At 39.0% G+C, this 18,507-nt stretch overlaps 1 protein-coding gene across 1 annotated transcript in view; it reads left to right on the forward strand.

Annotated features, from left to right (window-relative positions):
- The window catches only part of TLK1 (tousled like kinase 1), a 163,031-nt gene that overhangs the window by 12,042 nt on the left and 132,482 nt on the right, over positions 1–18,507 (forward strand).

The raw sequence follows: 18,507 nt of genomic DNA on the forward strand, positions 1-18,507 counted from the left end.
TTTATTTATATTTTATATATATAAAACATATATATATTTTTTTAAGACAGAGTCTTGCCCTGTTACCCAGGCTGGAGTATAGTGGCACGATCTTGGCTCACTGCAACCTCTGCCTCCAGGGTTCATACGATTCTCACACCTCAGCCTCCTGAGTACCTGGGACTACTACGCACCACCACGCCTGGCTAATTTTTGTATTTTTGGTAAGACGGGGTTTCACCATGTTGGCCAGACTGGTCTTGAATGCCTGACCTCAGGTAATCTACCCTTCTCGGCCTCCCAAAGTACTGGGATTCCAGGTGTGAGCCACTGCGCCCAGCCTTGTATACATTCACTTAAAAGACAATTAGGAAAACTGTGCAATATAGGCACATGTACAAATGACCAAACATAGCCTAAAAGTTACTTTTCAATGACTCCATAATATTAGTTTGTTTTTTGTCTCGGCTTTCTCTCAAAAGAAAAAATTCACCACCAAGAGCAACAATGACAAACAACATGCCCAAAGTCACACAGATGAGAAGTGATTGAAGAAAAGATGCCAACCCAGGTCCACACTCCTAATCCCTATACCACACTGCCTATATTCCCACTGGTAAACACACATTATTAGGCACCTAGTGCACGTAAAACACTCTCTCTCCTTGGTACTAGTAAGAACACACAAAAATCACAGTATAGGCCCCTTTTAAAATTTGCAATATAGTGCTTTAAAGTATACAACTGCTGCTGGGCGCAGTGGCTCATGCCTGTAATCTCAGCACTTTGGGAGGCTGAGGTGGGTGGATCACGAGGTCAGGAGATCGAGACCATCCAGGCTAACACGGTGAAACCGCGTCTCAAGTAAAACTACAAAAATTAGCCGGATGTGGTGGCACGCGCCTGAAATCCCAGCTACTCAGGAAACTGAGGCAGGAGAATCGCTTGAACCTGGGCAGTGGATGTTGCAGTGAGCCAAGATTGCGCCACTGCACTCCCGTCTGGGTGACAGAATGAGACTCCATCTCAAAAAAAAAAAAAAAAAAGGAATGACTGCATACCAATATAATGTATAAACACTGCTAATCCAAATCTAGTGCTTGACATGTAAATGGTGTAACCATGTCTTATACATGTGATCAGTTCTAAAGCCACAGAAAATTACAGGCACTAAGATGATGAAAGCAGCAATTTTGGGCATCATTCTTATTGTGTCCCTCTTTATCTCAGTATTACATTTTACCTTGTAGTATTCGTATCTAGTGTTAAGACAGATACACTTTCATTTGGTGTCTGCGTGATACAGCTTTTTTCATTCTTTCAGCTTTCGAATTTTAGCCGTATCTTGTAAGTTGCATATATTAGTTAAAAAAAACTAGTTTGACCATGTTTGTTCTTTAATTGGAACATTTAGTACATTTACATTTAATATTCTTGCTGATATATTTAGGTTTAAATTGATACTCCTAATAAATGATTTCTATTTATCTTGTTTGAACTTTCTGTTATTCTTTTCTGCTGCTTTTGGGATTATTATTATTTTTTGTTCCAAATACCCCCCACCTCCCCAACTTGGCTTAATAGTTAGACCATCTTTTTTAAAATTTGTTTTTAATATTTATCCTAGAGATTACAATATGCTTCCTTTCTGTGTTAAAGTGTGATATAAGTTAGCACTTTTTTCTCTTTCTGGTCAGTGCAGCAATGTTAGAAAACATTAATTGTACATTTCCCTCTCCAGAATTATATACTATTGCCAGATAGTTCTCTGATATTTTAACTCCCCAGAAGATATTATCATTAGTGTTTTATTCAGTAATTATACCTTTAAATTTGTTTATATACTCAGTTTTTTTCCTTCAATCTTCAGTGCATTTCCAGGCTTCTAGCTGGGTTGATTTTCTCTCTCTGAAAATATTCCCTCTTTTTTTTTTCTCTCTCTGTTTGGGCCTATCTGTTGAGGAATTCTTTTTTGCTTATCTGATAATACCTTTTTTTTTCATTTTTTATTCTTGAAGGGATTTTTTGTGGGGAGGGAGCTTGGTATAGAAGTCTTGATTGGCAGTTATTTTCATTTGTCATGTTGCAGCTATGCACAGTGCCCTTGAGACCTGGTTTCCAGAGTTTCTGTTGAGAAATCAACTCTCAGTCTTATTGTTGCTCCTTTGACTGTACTCTAGCTTGTAGATCTCTGGTCACTTTTTGTTTTTGTTGCAGTGGGGTGTTTATTTTTAGTTTTCAGCAGTTTTACTGTGATATGTCTAGGTGTCTTTTACTTGTTCAGCTTGGTGTTTGTAGGACTTCTTATATCTGTGACTTAGGACTGCACTGCCCAGTGCCAACCACTAGCTGCATGTAACTATTGATACCAATTAACATTTAAAAAGTTATAAATTCAATTCCTCACATTTTAAGTTCTCAGTAGCCAAATGTTTCTGTTAGTTACTGTATTGGCAGATGGAGAAGGTTTCCATCATTCTGTCAATAGAATAGCAAGTTCTGTTGCATCATTCTATCAGTAGAATAGAAAGTTCTGTTGTACAGGACTGACGAGCGTGTTCGTGTTCATCAGTTTTGGAAAATTCTCAGACTATATCACTTCAGATAGTGCTCCTGTCTTGTCCTCTTTTTTCCTCCTGGTACTCCAGTTATACATGTATTAGACATTCTTAAATTTGCCCTGTGTTTCTTACATCCTTTTTTGTATGTTTCATCTTTTTATTCCTGTGTGCATTTTTAAAGATAATATTTTTCTGACCAATCTTCCAGTTCATTATTTCTCTTAGGCTGCGTCTAATATGCCATCAGACTCATACACTGAGTTCTTTAATTTAGTTTATTTTACTTTTTAGTTCTAGAATTTCAGTTTTATTCTCTTTAGTTTCAGGTTTTCTGCTAAAGTTCTCAGTCTTGCTACTCAGCATACTTATTTGACAGTCTGTGTCTGATAACTTAATTATCTAGATCCCTTTGGGTCTTGTTCCGTGTTTCATTTGCATTTTATTTGTGTTATTTTCTTGGATTTCTGATTGTTTTTTATTATGTATGAGACATTTGATGTGAAAAACTATAGAAGTAATTTGAGGCTTAGAATAATGGTAGTCTTCCATGACATAAAATCTACATCTAATTTTGACAGAAACATAGGGGCTCTATAAATATCTGCTTCTCTTAATTCACTTTTAAGGATTGAGATTATTTGAAGCTGGGCTTTGATTGTATTTCTTTTGCTCTGAGGTTGAGATTCCAACCCAGAGTTTGGGGGAGGCTCAGAGTCTCATTTTTGTCTGGCTAGCCCAGTGAGGCTGTCAGATGTTTTGCTTAGCTTCCCAGCCTCGCAGTCACTGCTTAAATCAGCAGTTGCCTGTAGGGGAGAAGAAACGGTATACCAGACTCACCTCTGGGAACTTACTGAATTCTGGCCCCATTTCTTTACTGCCTGATCTCTAGAAGCAGACTTTTCTTTTTTTAAACTTAGTTCAACTTTTCAAGTTTCTTCAGCCAGAGATTGGTTTGATGACCTGATCACCATTACTGGAAGTAGAAAGTCCTTGTTTGCTCCTATTTTTAATACTTTACTTGGTTTTGAAATTTTGGGTGAATTTGAATCATTTTCTCCTCTTAACCATGCTCTTCTTCTGTCTCTTTATCGTCCTTTTGTTTAAATTATCAATTGGTTATATCAGGGGTCTGCAACACCAGGGCTGCAGACCCATACTAGTCGCTGGCCTGTGAGGAACCAGACACGCAGCGGGAGGTGAGCAGCAGGCCAGTGAGCATTCCCACCTGAGCTCCACCTCCTGTCAGGTCATCCATGGCATTAGATTCTCAGAGGAGCACGGACCCTGTTGTGAACTGCACATGCAAGGGATCTAGGTTGCTCGCTCCTTATGAGAATTGAACTAATGCCTGATGATTTGAAGTATAACAGTTTCATCTGAAACCATCTCCACTGCACCCCACCCCACCCCACCCCTGGTCCATGGAAAAATTGTCTTCCACGAAGCTGACCACTGGTGCCAAAAGAGGTTGGGGACCACTGGGTTATATACGGAGTTTGAATAGGACCAACTTGTGGAGCAGTTAGCCATCTGGAATTGTAGGTTTAATTGGAAGCAGAACTATCTTTGCCTTTGATGCCTTGAAGACAGCCGGTTTTTTTGTTGTTGTTGTTTGTTTTTGAGACAGAGTCTCACTCTGTTGCCGAGGCTGGAGTGCAGTGGTGGGATCTCGGTTCACTGCAACCTCTGCCTGCTGGATTCAGGCTGTTCTCCTGCCTCAGCCTCCCAAGTTAGCTGGGACTACAGGCACGTGCCACCACGCTCAGCTAATTTTTGAATTTTTAGTAAAGACAGGGTTTCGCCTTGTTGTCCAACCTGGTCTTAAGCCTGTGACCTTGGGTGATCGCCCACCCCTGCCTCCCGAAGTGCTGGGATTACAGGCGTAAGCCACCATGCCCAGACAGATTACTGTTATTTTAAAAGTCTTTTTTTGGCAACTGGCTAGTACTAATGTAAGTTACATTTGGATTCAGATAAAATCTTCAGAGCATTACGATATATTTTTAAAAGACAGCTCTTCATGAAATCACATTTTTTATATGTATGTATGTATGTATGTGTATGTGTGTGTGTATATATGTATATCCTATTTCTTTAATGCTGGATATTTTCTCAGCTCTGTACTCAATTATTTGTCCTATAAGTAAAAATGTGATACACATCTTTAGTCACTTTGCTTCTTTTAAATTATTACCCTTTGAGCAGTAATTTAATATGAAAAATGTTTTAGCTTTCGAAACAGACTTTTAGAGTTGCTTACAGTATAACGTACCCTTTATCCCTTTGGAAAATTTCATTTTGTGTATTGTAGTTACTGTTTCAATTTGTTAATTGAGTTATTTAGTCAAAAAATATGAATGTCTTTAGGGATGTTACTGTATTGTACGAGTTGTAACTTTAGAGTGCCACTAGCAACACGTACATATGAACCAGTTTAATGGAAACGTTATTGCTCTCATGGTAGTTTTAGGAAGTGTTTGGCTTGTTAAGTAGGGATGGTATTACATGTTATTTTACTTACTACATATATTTGATTATCAAGAGATTAAGCAGTTTTCCACATCTTTATTACTGTTTCTATTGGTGACTTGTTTTAAAAATTAAAACAGTCTTAAATCTCATCTTGGACTTGTTACTCCTGCTCATTACTGCCAAAGCTTACTATAGTATTTACTAACTACAAGGACTGTGATTGTTTTTATGTTAAGATTACTTAAGTTTCTTTGGACTAATTTTCTTCTCTAGCTTGAGAAAAAAATGATTGGAATTTTTCAGAGGGGTTACATTATTTTATACTGTCCTCCAAATGCTGGCATCTGAAATTTGAAGGTTTGCAGTAAGGATCAATTTATAGTAGTTATCTACTCTCTATTTGCTATTATAAAGCCAAAATAAATATATTAATTATGTCGTTTTCGTGTATTACTATTTAACAAATTCTATTTTTCCTTAAATTTTATGTTAATAAGTTAACTGGCTGAAACAAACATACATGGCCAGTTAGAACACTGTCTAAAACTTCTTGATATAAGCAAGCATTTTAGTTGTCTTTGAAAGCTCACACAATACGTTACAACCTCTATGTCTACCCCCTTGAGCTTGCTTTTAAGAAAGTGATAAAAGTGATGCAAACTTTTTATTATCATTAGTTCTCAATAATTTTATTGTATAATTTAACTTTTATAGGATGCCTTTTCTAAATTTGTATGAAGTAAAAATAACTTTCAGTCCGGTTATTTGAGAAGACAAAGCTGTATAACTGAATAGTGGTATAAATCCTATGTTTGTTAAGAGTGCCCGAAGAGCTTAATAACTAATGAAAGTTTATCTTTTTTTTTTTTTTTTGGGGACAGAGTTTCACCTTGTCCCCTAGGCTGTAGTGCAGTGGCGCGATCTCGGCTCACTGCAACCTTCACCTCCTGGGTTCAAGCAATTCTCCTGCCTCAGCCTCCCGAGTAGCTGGGACTACAGGCACACGCTGCCACACCTGCCTTATTTTTTGTATTTTAGTAGAGACGGGGTTTCATTGTGTTGCCCAGGTTGGTCGCAAACTCCTGAGCTCAGGCAGTCCACCCGCCTTAGCCTCCCAAAGTGTTGGGATTACAGGCTTGAGCCACTGCGCCTGGCTGAAAGTTTGTCTTAAAACTGAGGCTTACTTCAGATACTAAAGCTATTAAACATAAGACATGTGTGCATGTGCCTGGGTGTCTATGTAGATGGCTTGGGGGTAGAAGTAAAATCGAAAGCCACAGAAAAGACTATGGCTTTTTATTTAAAAAAAAAAATCACTTCATTGAATCAACATTTTAATTTGTTGATACTCTTTTTTGAATTTACTTCATTTTATTTCTGCTCTGCATCTAATTCCTTATTTTGGGATAAGATATAGAGCATGAGTCAGCAAATTTTTTTTTTTTTTTTTTTTTTTGAGACAGGCGCTCACTCTGTCACCCAGCCTGGAGTACAGTGCCATGATCTCAACTCATTACAGCCTTGACCTGCAAGGCTTAAGCAATCCTGTCACCTCGCCTGGCTAATTTTTGTATTTTTTGTAGAGATGGGTTTCACCATGGTAGACTGTTTTTGAATTCCTGAGCTCAAGAAATCCACCAGTCTTGGCTTCCCAAAGTGCCGGGATTACAAGTGTGAGCCACCACACCTGTCCTAAACTGTTTTTAAAAGAATTGTCACAACTATGACAACTCCTTGTGTTTGTGTGGTAAAGTGCAGCCATAGACAATATGCTAACAAGTGAAATGGCTGTGTTCATTAAAACCTTACTATGGACACTGATATTTGAATTTCATATTGATTTTACTAATTGCAAAGTAGTCTTCTTTTGATTTTTTTACCTTCTGATATTTAACAGGATAGTCACTGCTGCCCATCCCTGTATAAAGTAACTTCCCTTGAGGAAGTTCAACCCTTCTAGTTACCCAACTATCCAGGTAGCTTTTGAAAGTTTTGAATTAAAGAGCAGATGTTTCTCTGACTTTTCATAGATCAAGAAAAGTCAGGGATGAAAATTGTTAGCTCTGTACATATGCAAACATCTTAGCCATTTTTTGTTTTCAAAATTGTAATTGTGGTTAAAAAACACAAGACATAAAATTTACCATCTTAGCCTTTTCTTTTCCTTTCCTGTCCTGTCCTGTCCTTTTTTGAGACAGGGTCTCCCTCTGTCACCCAGGCTGGAGTGCAGTGGTGCAGCCTCCACCTCCCGGGTTCACTTGCCTCAGCCTCTGGAGAAGTTTGGATTACAGGCATGTGCCACCATGCCTGCCTACATCTTAGCCATTTCTAAGTCAGTAGTGTTTAAACTTGGGTCCCATCCCCCAGATACCTCATTATGTACACGCAAATATAAAAAAAAAATCAGAAGTCTAAAACATGTTGCTCCCAGGCATTTTGGGTAAAGGCTACTCAACCTGTATTCATCATTGTTCATAGTTAGACATTATGAACTATCAGTGTCTAAGCCAGAAAACAACCCTTCCCTTTTCTTTTTTTAAAAAAAGCTTATTTTATTTTATTTTAATTTAGATAGGGTCTCACTCTGTCTCCCAGGCTGAAGTGCAGTGGTGCCGTCTCAGCTCACTACAACCTCTGCCTCCTGGGTTCTGGCGGTTCTCATGCCTCAGCCTTCCGAATAGCTGGGATTACAGGCACCCGCCACCACACCTGGCTAATTTTTTGTATTTTTAGTAGAGACAGCATTTCCCCATGTTGGCCAGGCTGGTCTGGAACTCCTGACCTCAAGTGATCCACTTACCTTGGCCTCCCAAAGTGCTGAGATTACAGACATGAGCCTGCGCCTGAATTCAGTCTGTCACCAAATCTTGTTTTTTTGTCTCTTAGATATTTTTCTGATCTGTCACTGCTCTAGTTTAGGCTCCTGTTTTCTCTTAACCTGGATGGCTGCCTAACATGTCTCCATGTATCCCCTCTGGAATCTACCGTTAGGCAAAAAAGCAGAAGCTATAGTACTTCACAAGTAACTGTGTTTAATTTTCAACTTGGCTAAAGTAGCTCAGCTTGTATCCCTTTTATTTTTATTATTATATAGTTTTACATATTGAGCTCCGAGAAATTATAGTTCCTTGGTTTTTAAATAAGATCTGTAAGAGGAGTTTAATCCATATTTAGTGTTGTGTTAATCTTCACACCAGTAAGTTAGACATTTATTCTCATTTTACAAATAAAGAAATGGTTCCTGAGAGTTAACTGTGTGGTGGAGTTGAGATTTTGATTTAGTGTTTTGTTTTGTTTTTTGAGACAGTGTCTCACTTTGTTCCCTAGGCTGGAATGCAGTGGTGTGTTCATAGCTCACTGCAGCCTTGATCTCTGGGCTCAAGCGATCCTCCCGCCTCAATCTCTCCAGTAGTTGGGATCACCACACCCAGCTAATTTTTTGATGTTTTGTTGAGATGAGGTCTTACTATGTGGCTCAAGCTGATCTTGAACTAGGAAGCCGTAGCACCTGGCTGACAGCCATCAGTATTAAACACAAAAGTTTAAGTGTTCCTTTTAGGCTTTTAATTATCTTAGAAAACAGCTATTTGTAAAGAAATTGAAAGAACTTTTACTAAAATACCACTACGCTGTATTATTAGAGTACTAACATTAACATGCAATGAACTTATACAAATACGTAAGTTTATAATTTATCTGAAACTTGTGTTGGGGTGGGTAAGTGTAACTTTATGAGTTTCTGGATATATGACTACTGTTGATATGGTTTAGCTGTGTCCCCATCCAAATCTCATCTTGAATGGTTGTTCCCATAATCTCCATGTTTTGTGGCAGGGACCCGGTGGGAAGTGACTGCATCATGGGGGCACTTTCCCGCATGCCGGGTCTCCTCCCGATAGTGAGTTCTCACAAGATGTAATGGTTTTATAAGTGTGTGGCATTTCTCCTGCTTGCACTCATTCTCTCTCCTGCTGCCCTATGAAGAGGTGCCTTTGGCCATGATTGTAAGTTTCCTGAGGCTTGCTCAGCCATGAAGAACTGTGAGTCAATTAAACCTCTTTTCTTTATAATTTACCCAGTCTCAGGTATTTCTTCATAGCAGTGTGAGAACGGACTAAATACAATGGTAAAGAAAACTAAATCCAAACTGAGAAGTGGATGGATGGAGATTTTATGTAAGATCTTTCATTTAGCAATATGTCAGCTAGGGATAAATATATCCCCTGATGAACTTTCAGGATTTTGTACAAATTTTTGTAATTGTAAATGTAAAAGCATCTTTGAATGCCAGCGGCTACCACTGTATAAAATGTAATCTCAATTGTTGAACAAAAAAAGAAAAAAAAAAAAAAAAGATATGTGGGAAAAAAGACTGGAAGAAAATAAGCCAAAATGTTGACATTGGTTATCTTTGGGTAGTAGGAATATGAGTGGGATTTCGTTGGCTCTAATTTTTTGCATTTTCCATTTTCTTTACCATACGTTCATGACTGAGGGTAAAAGGAAAAGAAGTGAAATTGCTTCTTTCCTGACAGTTTTTTAGGAAAATATCCTTTTGTTCATAAGTCAAATAAATTGTCTTGGGGAAGAAATGTGAAGAAATATGAAGTCAGAAATATTATAATTGAAAGAAGTCTTGGTATAAGTCCAGTATTTTTAAGTGACTGTTTGCTGGAAAACTGTGATGTTAATCTGAGGCCAACCAGGCATGTAACTTTAGGACTTTGCATCTGCCACTCTGTTTTGGCAACTTTTAGAGTAATACAAAAAAGACATGAGAATGATGTGACCCACAATTTATTTGAATCACTAAATACTGTCCAAAAATGGGAGTTACAGTAATTTGTGAGGACACTAGGAAATCTGATTATATTATAAGCCATTTTGGTCATTGAGTATTAGGTTGAACCACATGAACCTATTTTATAGATTAAAATGGTTGAGTGTAACTTCCTATGATTTAACCTGTTAAAATAGTACTTTTCATTCTTCATTCAAATTTGATTTACTTAGCTTGTATTATGTATGTATAATATATATAATATGTATATATGTATATATAATACGTATATACATATATATATAGATTGATACAGATCTATATATATATAGACACAGAGATATATAGGTATCTTATCTAAATTTACAGGTTGGTGTGTCCATTAAGGTTGCAGATAAAAGAAATTATTATTAGAATCTTAAAATTTTGATTTTGGGGTGATTTGGTCATTGGAAATATGTCTTTCTCGAGGACTATTACGACCTTAATGTGGGTTATGTGCTAATTTATGTATCTGGATCCCAAAGTTGGTATTCCCTGGAGTCTGATGGCCATTTACTGATGTTGAGTTAATTAAATTGTATTTTATTGAAGCAGTCAAAAAAATTACATCCATAGAAAATAAACTTATTTTAGGCTGTTAGCTTTTTGGCAAGAACCATTGATTTAAGAGTTGAGGACATTTGAAGCAACATCACTAGTCAATTAAAAAACAAGACAAATGATTTGGAGTGGTTTTTCTTGGCTCTTGATGAGCCGGCAGATGTTATTGATACAATTCAGTTGTTCTTTATTCAAGGAGTCAGTGCCAAGTTTGAAGTGGCAGAAAAGTTGGCCTCTGAATAGTCTGTGCAGAACAACTACAGGCAAGAATATTTTCAAAGCTGAGAAAACACTAAGTACAATCTGAAGTGGAATCTGCTAGGATGTGCTGCAACCGATGGTGATAAAATACATATGGAGCAGAGAAAAGCTTAGTTGGACTAGTTTACAAAGCTTGTAAAACTGAGGAGTTCATAGTTTATGGTTATTCGTTGTTATTCATTGGCAGATACTTTGCAGAAAATATTTCCATCTATCCATGTGTGTTACTGAATCAGTATTGTCAACTGTGAAGTCAGTTTGCTCTTTTGGACTTAACTAGCATCAGCTGCACGAATTTTTGTTAGAGGATGAATATCCTGACTGGCTTAGAAGTGGTAAAGTATTTTTTTCGCAATTGTTTGAGCTAAAGGGTGAGATTGAAATTTTTTTGAGCAAAGGGAACTGCCCTCAACTGCTGTTAAATACTAATTAACTTTGGAAATTAGCTTTTCTGAAGATTGGGTAATGTTTTAAAATGAATTTAACCTAAGATTTCAAGGCAAAATAGTGCTTATATGTGAAAGACTGTGGTAAAGTCATTTCAGTGGCAACTGATATTCAAATCCCAAGTAATTTCAGGCTGCTTTATATACTTCTCAAGCCGTCAAAGAAGTTAGATTGTCATTCCCACATGAATATGAATGGACGCATTTTCTAGTCTCAAACTATAGTTCCCACAGCATTTTTCAGAAGTTGACACAAATGCACAGAAAATTCCATATTTCAAAAATTTGTTTAATTTTGCAGTGGAGAAACTTTCTACCTAACCTTCAGTTGGAAGTAATCAGCACTGTGATGACATACTGAAAAGCAAATATCAGATGAAGAACCAATAGATAACTGCCTTCCCAGTAATGAATATGCTCAATTAAAATCATGATTGTGGGTTAATATCAATATTTGGCAATATCTGTTTCTGTTAAAAGACATTTTCAAAGACAAATACATACAATCTCATTACAGATCAATTTTTTTTTTTTTTTTTTTAAAAAAAAGTGCTCTCATTCTGCACCCAGGCTGGAGTACAGTGGCACAATCATGACTCACTGCAAGCCTGTAACTCCCAAGCCCAAGTGCTTCTCCTACCTCAGCCTTCTGAGTAGCTGGGACCATAGGTGCATACCAGCACACCTTAGGTTTTATTTTTTTTTTATGTTTGTATAGACAGGGTCTCCCTATGTTGCCCAGGCTGGTCTTGAACTCTTGGGCTCAAACAATCCACCTGTCTTGGTCTCCCAAAGTGTTGTGATTACAGACGTGAGCCACTGCGTTTAGCCTATAGATCAATATTAACAGATGAGGCCAGGCGTCGTGGCTCATGCCTGTAATCCCAGCACTTTAGAAGGCACAGGTGGGCTGATCACTTGAGATTAGGAGTTCAAAAACAGCCTGGCCAACATGGTGAAACCCCGTTTCTACTAAAAAAAAAAAAATACGAAAATTAGCCAGGTGTAGTGGCATGTGTCTGTAATCCCAGCAACTTGGGAGGCTGAGGTGGGAGAATCTCTTCAACCTGGGAGGCGGAAGTTGCAGTGAGCCTAGATCGTGCCACTGCACTCCAGGCTGGGCAACAGAGCAAGACTTCGTCTCAAAACAAAATTTAACAGATGAGTATTTGTAATAGATTTTGATGATAGGAAACTCCAATTAAGTGAGGTTATTTGTTGAGGTGCTGTCTTCTCAAAAAGAATTTCCTTCTTTTCATTAGCAGACTTTTATTTAAAAAAAAAAATTGTGTGTGTGTGTGTGTGTGTGTGTGTGTATATTTATTTATTTATTTATTTTGTCATACATGGTCTTCTCTTGTCACCCAGGCTGCAGTGAAGTTGTGTGATCTCGGCTCACTGAAACCTCTACCTCCTAGGTTCAAGTAATTCTTGTGCCTCAACCTCCTAAGTAAATAGGATTACAGGCACCCACCAACACGCCCGGCTAATTTTTGTGATTTTTAGTAGAGATGGGTTTTTACCATGTTGGCCTGGCTGATCTTGAACTCCTGACCTCAAGTGATCCGTCCTCAGCCTCCCAACGTGCTGGGATTATAGATGTGAGCCACTGCACCTGGCCTATATTATACTCATTATTGTATCTTGAATTTTGTCAACAAAAAGTTTGTAGAAATTGTTTCTGTATCCAGCCTGGGTGACAAGAGTGTCTCAAAAAAAAAAAAATTGTTTCTGTCTTGTTATGTAAGTATCTATATGATTTTGCCTGTTGGCCTGCAAAGACTACAATATTTGTGACTGGGCCCTTTACAGAAAAAGTTACAGATCCGTGTTCTACAGAAGTACTTCTGAAACATGAATGTATATAGTAATTACTGGGGATCTTGTTAAGATGCAGATTCTGGTTTGGTTGGTTTCTGGAGGAACCCATGATTTTGCATTTCTTAATAAGCATCTTGATGATACAGTTGCTGCTGGCTCATGCACTGTAGGTTGAGTAGCAAGGCTCTACTGTTGAGGATTAGCATTTGCTGAGCACCTATTATGTGCCAGGAATTACACCGGAGCTCTTGCGTATATTGCCTCTTTAAAATATCTTATTAGGGCCGGGCACGGTAGCTCATGCCTGTAATCCCAGCACTTTGGGAGGCTGAGGTGGGCAGATCACGAGGTCAAGAGATCGAGACCATTCTGGCCAACATGGTGCATCCTGGCCAACATGGTGAAACCCCATCTTTACTGAAAATACAAAAATCAGCTGGGCGTGGTGATGCGCACCTGTAGTCCCAGTCACTCAGGAGGCTGAGGCAGGAGAATCGCTTGAACCCAGGGGGCAGAGGTTGCAGTGAGCCGAGATCGCACCACTACACTCCAGCCTGGCGACAGAGTGAGACTCCGTCTAAAAAAGAAAAACAACAACAACAACAACAAAAAACTAATTAGAAGATGTTAAGAATTAAGGAAAGATTGTGCTTTTAAGAGTTTTTGGTTAGAAACGCATTGATGCTTGGGTGCATAATTTCCTGTAAGACTTCATGGAAGAGGGTTGAGGTCCTAGAGGAAACTATACATCTGAGAAAAACAATAGGAAACAAAATATATTATTATTTACTGATCCAGGTCAGAGCAGGGCCCGATGCCCTCATATTCCATGGTAAATTTCAGTGTGCCATCAACTAGTTATCAAGTCAAAGAGTAGGCATAGTATATAGCACATACATACTTTATAAATATTTTCTTCCAATCTGTTGTTTGCCTTTTCATTTTGTAACTATGTTCTTTTGAACTAGCACCATTTTAACTTTTTGATGAAGTCCAATTTATTGAATTAAGAACTTGTAATTATTATTTGAGACAGGTTCTTGCTGTGTCACCCAGCCTGGAGTGCAGTGGTGCAATCTTGGCTCACTGCAGCCTCGACCTCCTTGGCTCAAGCAATCCTCCCACCTCAGCTCCTTAGTGACAACTACAGATGCGCACTGCCACACCCAGCTAATTTTTGTAGAGACGGGGTTTTGCCATGTTGCTCAGGCTGATCTTGAACTCCTGGACTCAAGTGATTCTCTTGCCTTGGCCTCCCAAAGTGCTGGGATTACAGGCTGGGTGCTACCATACCCAGCCTGTAATTATTTTTTTTTTAATTGTGGCAAAATATAAAATTTACCGTGTTAACTGTTTTTAAATGTAAAGTTCAGTGGTATTAAGTACGTTCACATTGTTGTGCGACCATCACCACTCTTCATCTGTAGAAATTTTCCGTCTTCCCCAGCTGAAACTCTGTACCCATTAAATACTAACTTCCCATTCCACCACACCCACCAGCCCCTGGCAACCACCTTTTGTGACTGACTTATTTTACTTAGCATAGTGTCTTCAGAGTTCTCCGTGTTGTAGCATGCCCCCACATTTTCTTCATTTTTCCGGCTGAATAATATTCCATTGTATGTAGATACCACATTTTGTTTATCCATTCATCTGTTGATAGCCATTTGGATTGCTTCCACCTTTAGGCTAATGTGAATAATGATGCTGTAAACATGTGTGTACAAATACCTGTTTTAGCCATTGCTTTTGCTTGTATTGGTTATATACTCAAGTGAAATTGCCGGATCATATGGTAATTCAGTGTTTCATTTTTTGAGGAACCGCTATACTGTTTTGCACAGTGGCCGCACCATTTTAAGTTCTCAGCAGCAATGCACAAGGATTCCAATTTCTCCACATCCTAACTAGCACTTGTATATTTGGGTTTTAGTTTTTGATAATGGCCATCCTAATGGGTATGAAGTGGTATCTCACTGTGATTTTGATTTGCATTTCCCTCATGATTAATGTTGAACATCTTTTCATCTCCTTATTCGTCGTTTGCACACCTTCTTTGGAAAAATTTCTATTCCAGTCTTTTGTCCATTTTTTGGTTTGGTTTTTTGTTACTGAGTTGTAGAAGTTCTTTATATATTCTGAAATCAATCCTTTGTCAGATATGTAATTTTCAGATTTCCATTCTGTGGGTTGCCATCTCACTCTGTTGATTATGCCTTTTAGGCGCAAAAGTTTTTAATTTTGATGAAGTCCAACTTACCCATTTTTCTTCCTTCCTTCCTTCCTTCCTTCCTTCCTTCCTTCCTTCCTTCCTTCCTTCCTTCCTTCCCTCCTTCCCTCCTTCCCTCCTTCCCTCCTTCCCTCCTTCCCTCCTTCCCTCCCTCCTTCCCTCCTTCCCTCCCTCCCTCCCTCCTTCCTTCCTTCCGTGCAGTGGTGCGACCTTGGTTCACTGCGACCTTGGTTCACTGCAGCCTTTGCCTCCCAGGTTCAAGTGATTCTTGCCTCAGCCTCCTGAATAACTGAGATTACAGGCACACACCACCATGCTCGGCTAATTTTTTTGTATTTTTAGTAGAGACGGGGTTTCGCCGTGTTGGCCAGGCTGGTCTTGAACTGCTGACCTCAAGTGATCTGCTGGCCTTGGCCTCCCAAAATGCTGGGATTTCAGGCATGAGCCTCTGTACTTGGCCCTATTTTTTCTTTAGTTGCCTGTGCTTTTGGTGTTAGATCAAAGAAACCAGTGCTAAAATGAATGCCACGAAGCTTTCTCCATATGTTTTCTTCTAAGAGTTAGAAAGTTTTAGGTCTTATATTCAGGCATTTGATCCATTTTGAGTTAATTTTTGTATATGGTTAAAGTAAGGATCCAGCTCAGTTTGTTTGCTTGTGGATATCCAGTTTTCCCTGCACCATTTGTTGAAAAAACTGATCTTTCCCCACTGAATGAATGGTGTTGGTGTTCTTACTGAAAATCATTTCACGTGAGGGTTTGTTTTCTGGTCTCCCTGTTTTATCCCATTGATCTATATCTATCTATATATATGTATGTCTGTCTTTATGCCAGTACCATATTCTTATTTTTTAAATGTGATTTAATGTTTTCAAAATAGTCCTGTGCCAGGGAAGGATTGATAGTTTTTTTTTTTTTTTTTTTTTTTTTTTTTGTTTTGAGACGGAGTCTCGCTCTGTCACCCAGGCTGGAGTGCAGTGGCCGGATCTCAGCTCACTGCAAGCTCTGCCTCCCGGGTTTATGCCATTCTCCTGCCTCAGCCTCCCAAATAGCTGGGACTACAGGTGCCCACCACCTTGCCCGGCTAGTTTTTTGTATTTTTTAGTAGAGACGGGGTTTCACCATGTTAGCCAGGATGGTCTCGATCTCCTGACCTCGTGATACGCCCGTCTCGGCCTCCCAAAGTGCTGGGATTACAGGCTTGAGCCACCGCGCCCGGCCGGATTGATAGTTTTTTATAAAGCAAAACTTCAGTAGATTGTAAGTTTCAGTGCCAAGCTTAAGACTTGACAGACCTGCCATATAATAGGTGTTTGATTTGAGAATCATGTTTGAAGCCAAAGGAGGTCTGAAAAGAAAACAGAAGGCCATGGGGAATATTTGCAGTTAAGAGAGAACAAGAAGGTGGTGGGGGGAACAGGTGTAGCTGAATTATGAAAACTAGAACTGTTTATGTTTTACTTTGGTTTTCCTCTCAAAGGAATAATGTACAGTTTCTGATGTAATAGCAAGAAGGGAAAAAATGGAAGCATTGATAATACTAAGGATGATATGGTTATAAACCAGTTTAAGGGAAGAATTAAATGATAGCACAATAAAATTGAAGCTATGGTAGACTTCTAGAAAGACATAAGTGAGGGGAGAAGGAGACAAGGAGTGAGCAGATGCCAGAGAGGTAGGGTACTTGTGAATACAAGATTTCTTGGATGTCAAGAAGGAATGAGGTCAAAAGCAAGTGTTAAGTTAAAGGCTTTAGCTTTTTAGAGGGATTTACCTCTTTTTTTGAGCTAAAGGAAGTAGACAGGGGAAGGTGTATTTTCAGGTACAGGGATCCAAATAAGCATGAAAGAGTGGCCACCATTCATCTAGTCCTTTGTCCAGGTGAGGATAAAAAGTAAGAAAGGCAATTTCAAAAGATAAGATCTATAGGAGTAGTTGTTAACCTTTAGGAGAATAATGTCAGGATGTGTGGAAGGGGGCTCGTATAGTTCAAAAATGCTCCCCAAGTCATTCCAGATTCTGGCAATATCCTTACCTGCTCTCTTTGAGAGCCATTCATTTATGTCACTTCTAGGGTTTTTGTCAGAATTAGCGGACTTAGATAAAGTAATTTTTAAGAATTTGTGGTCGGTGATGAGCAACATTCACCATCTTTCGTTTGAGTCTCACGGCCATGAGATCAACCCCATGCACCGCTCTGAGACCTGCCAGCCACTCTTCCCCAGGGTTGGGGACTCCAGGCTCAAGAAGTGGATTTCTATTAGGCTAGCTTTTCATTTAAACGTGAACTTAGCTCTGGCCGGAAGGTGGTGGTCGTACGCTGCGAAGGCATCAACATTTCTGGCAATTTCTACAGAAACAAGTTGAAGTACCTGGCTTTCCTCCGCAAGCGGATGATTTCATAAACCAATAATGGACCATGGGTCCATAGTTGAAAAAATACTACTCTTCTAATGTAACCTTCCCGAGGCCCCTACCCACTCCGGGCCCCCGCCGATCTTCTGGCGGACTGTGCGAGGCATGCTGCCTCACAGACAGCGAGGCCAGGTGACCTGGACGACCTCAAGGTGCTTTGACGGCATCCACGCCTACGACAGAAAAAGCGGATGGTGTTTCCCTGCTGGCCCTCAAGGTCGTGCGTCTGAGCTACAAGAAAGTTTGCTATCTTGGAGGCGCTGCGCTCACGAGGGTTGGGCTGGAAGTACAGCAGGTGACAGCCCCCTGATGGAGAAGAGGAAAGAGAAAGCAAGATCCATACCGGAAGAAGAAACAGCCTCATTGAGGCTACGGAAACAGGCTCGAGGCAAGAACGGGAGAAGAAGATTGACAAATACACACAGGTCTCAAGGACCCACGGATCACTGTCTGAGCCTAATACAAGACTGTTAACTCTAAAAAAAAAAAAAAAAAAAAAAAAAAAAAAAGACATTGTTTGACTCATCTACGAATTTGGAGTGCTTTAGTGTGCGTAATAACAGTAACATCAGGGTGTTAAAATTTTCCCCTTAATTTTCAAGGTGTTGTTTAATAATAAATGTTACTTCAGTCATCTGTATGTATGATAAACGTGTCTGTGTTTCATTTACCTGATGGAAACCTAAAACTATCAACCATACAAAAAATCTTAAGGATTGTGACAATAATAAAACAGTTCTATATAGTTTCAAATGTAGTTATATAAGATATACATAAAATAATTAAGTGATAATGTCACATAGTTACAATTCTGGGTATGCTTAGAATAGGGAGGTTACATTAGAAGAGTAGTATTTTTTCAACTATGGACCCATGGTCCATTATTGGTTTATGAAATCAATTTAATTGCTATTTACTACTGTCACCCCACCCTTTTTT

The sequence above is a fragment of the Rhinopithecus bieti genome, unplaced genomic scaffold, assembly GCF_001698545.2.
Source record: "Rhinopithecus bieti isolate Rb0 unplaced genomic scaffold, ASM169854v2 scaffold_63316, whole genome shotgun sequence".
Lineage (NCBI taxonomy): Eukaryota > Metazoa > Chordata > Mammalia > Primates > Cercopithecidae > Rhinopithecus > Rhinopithecus bieti.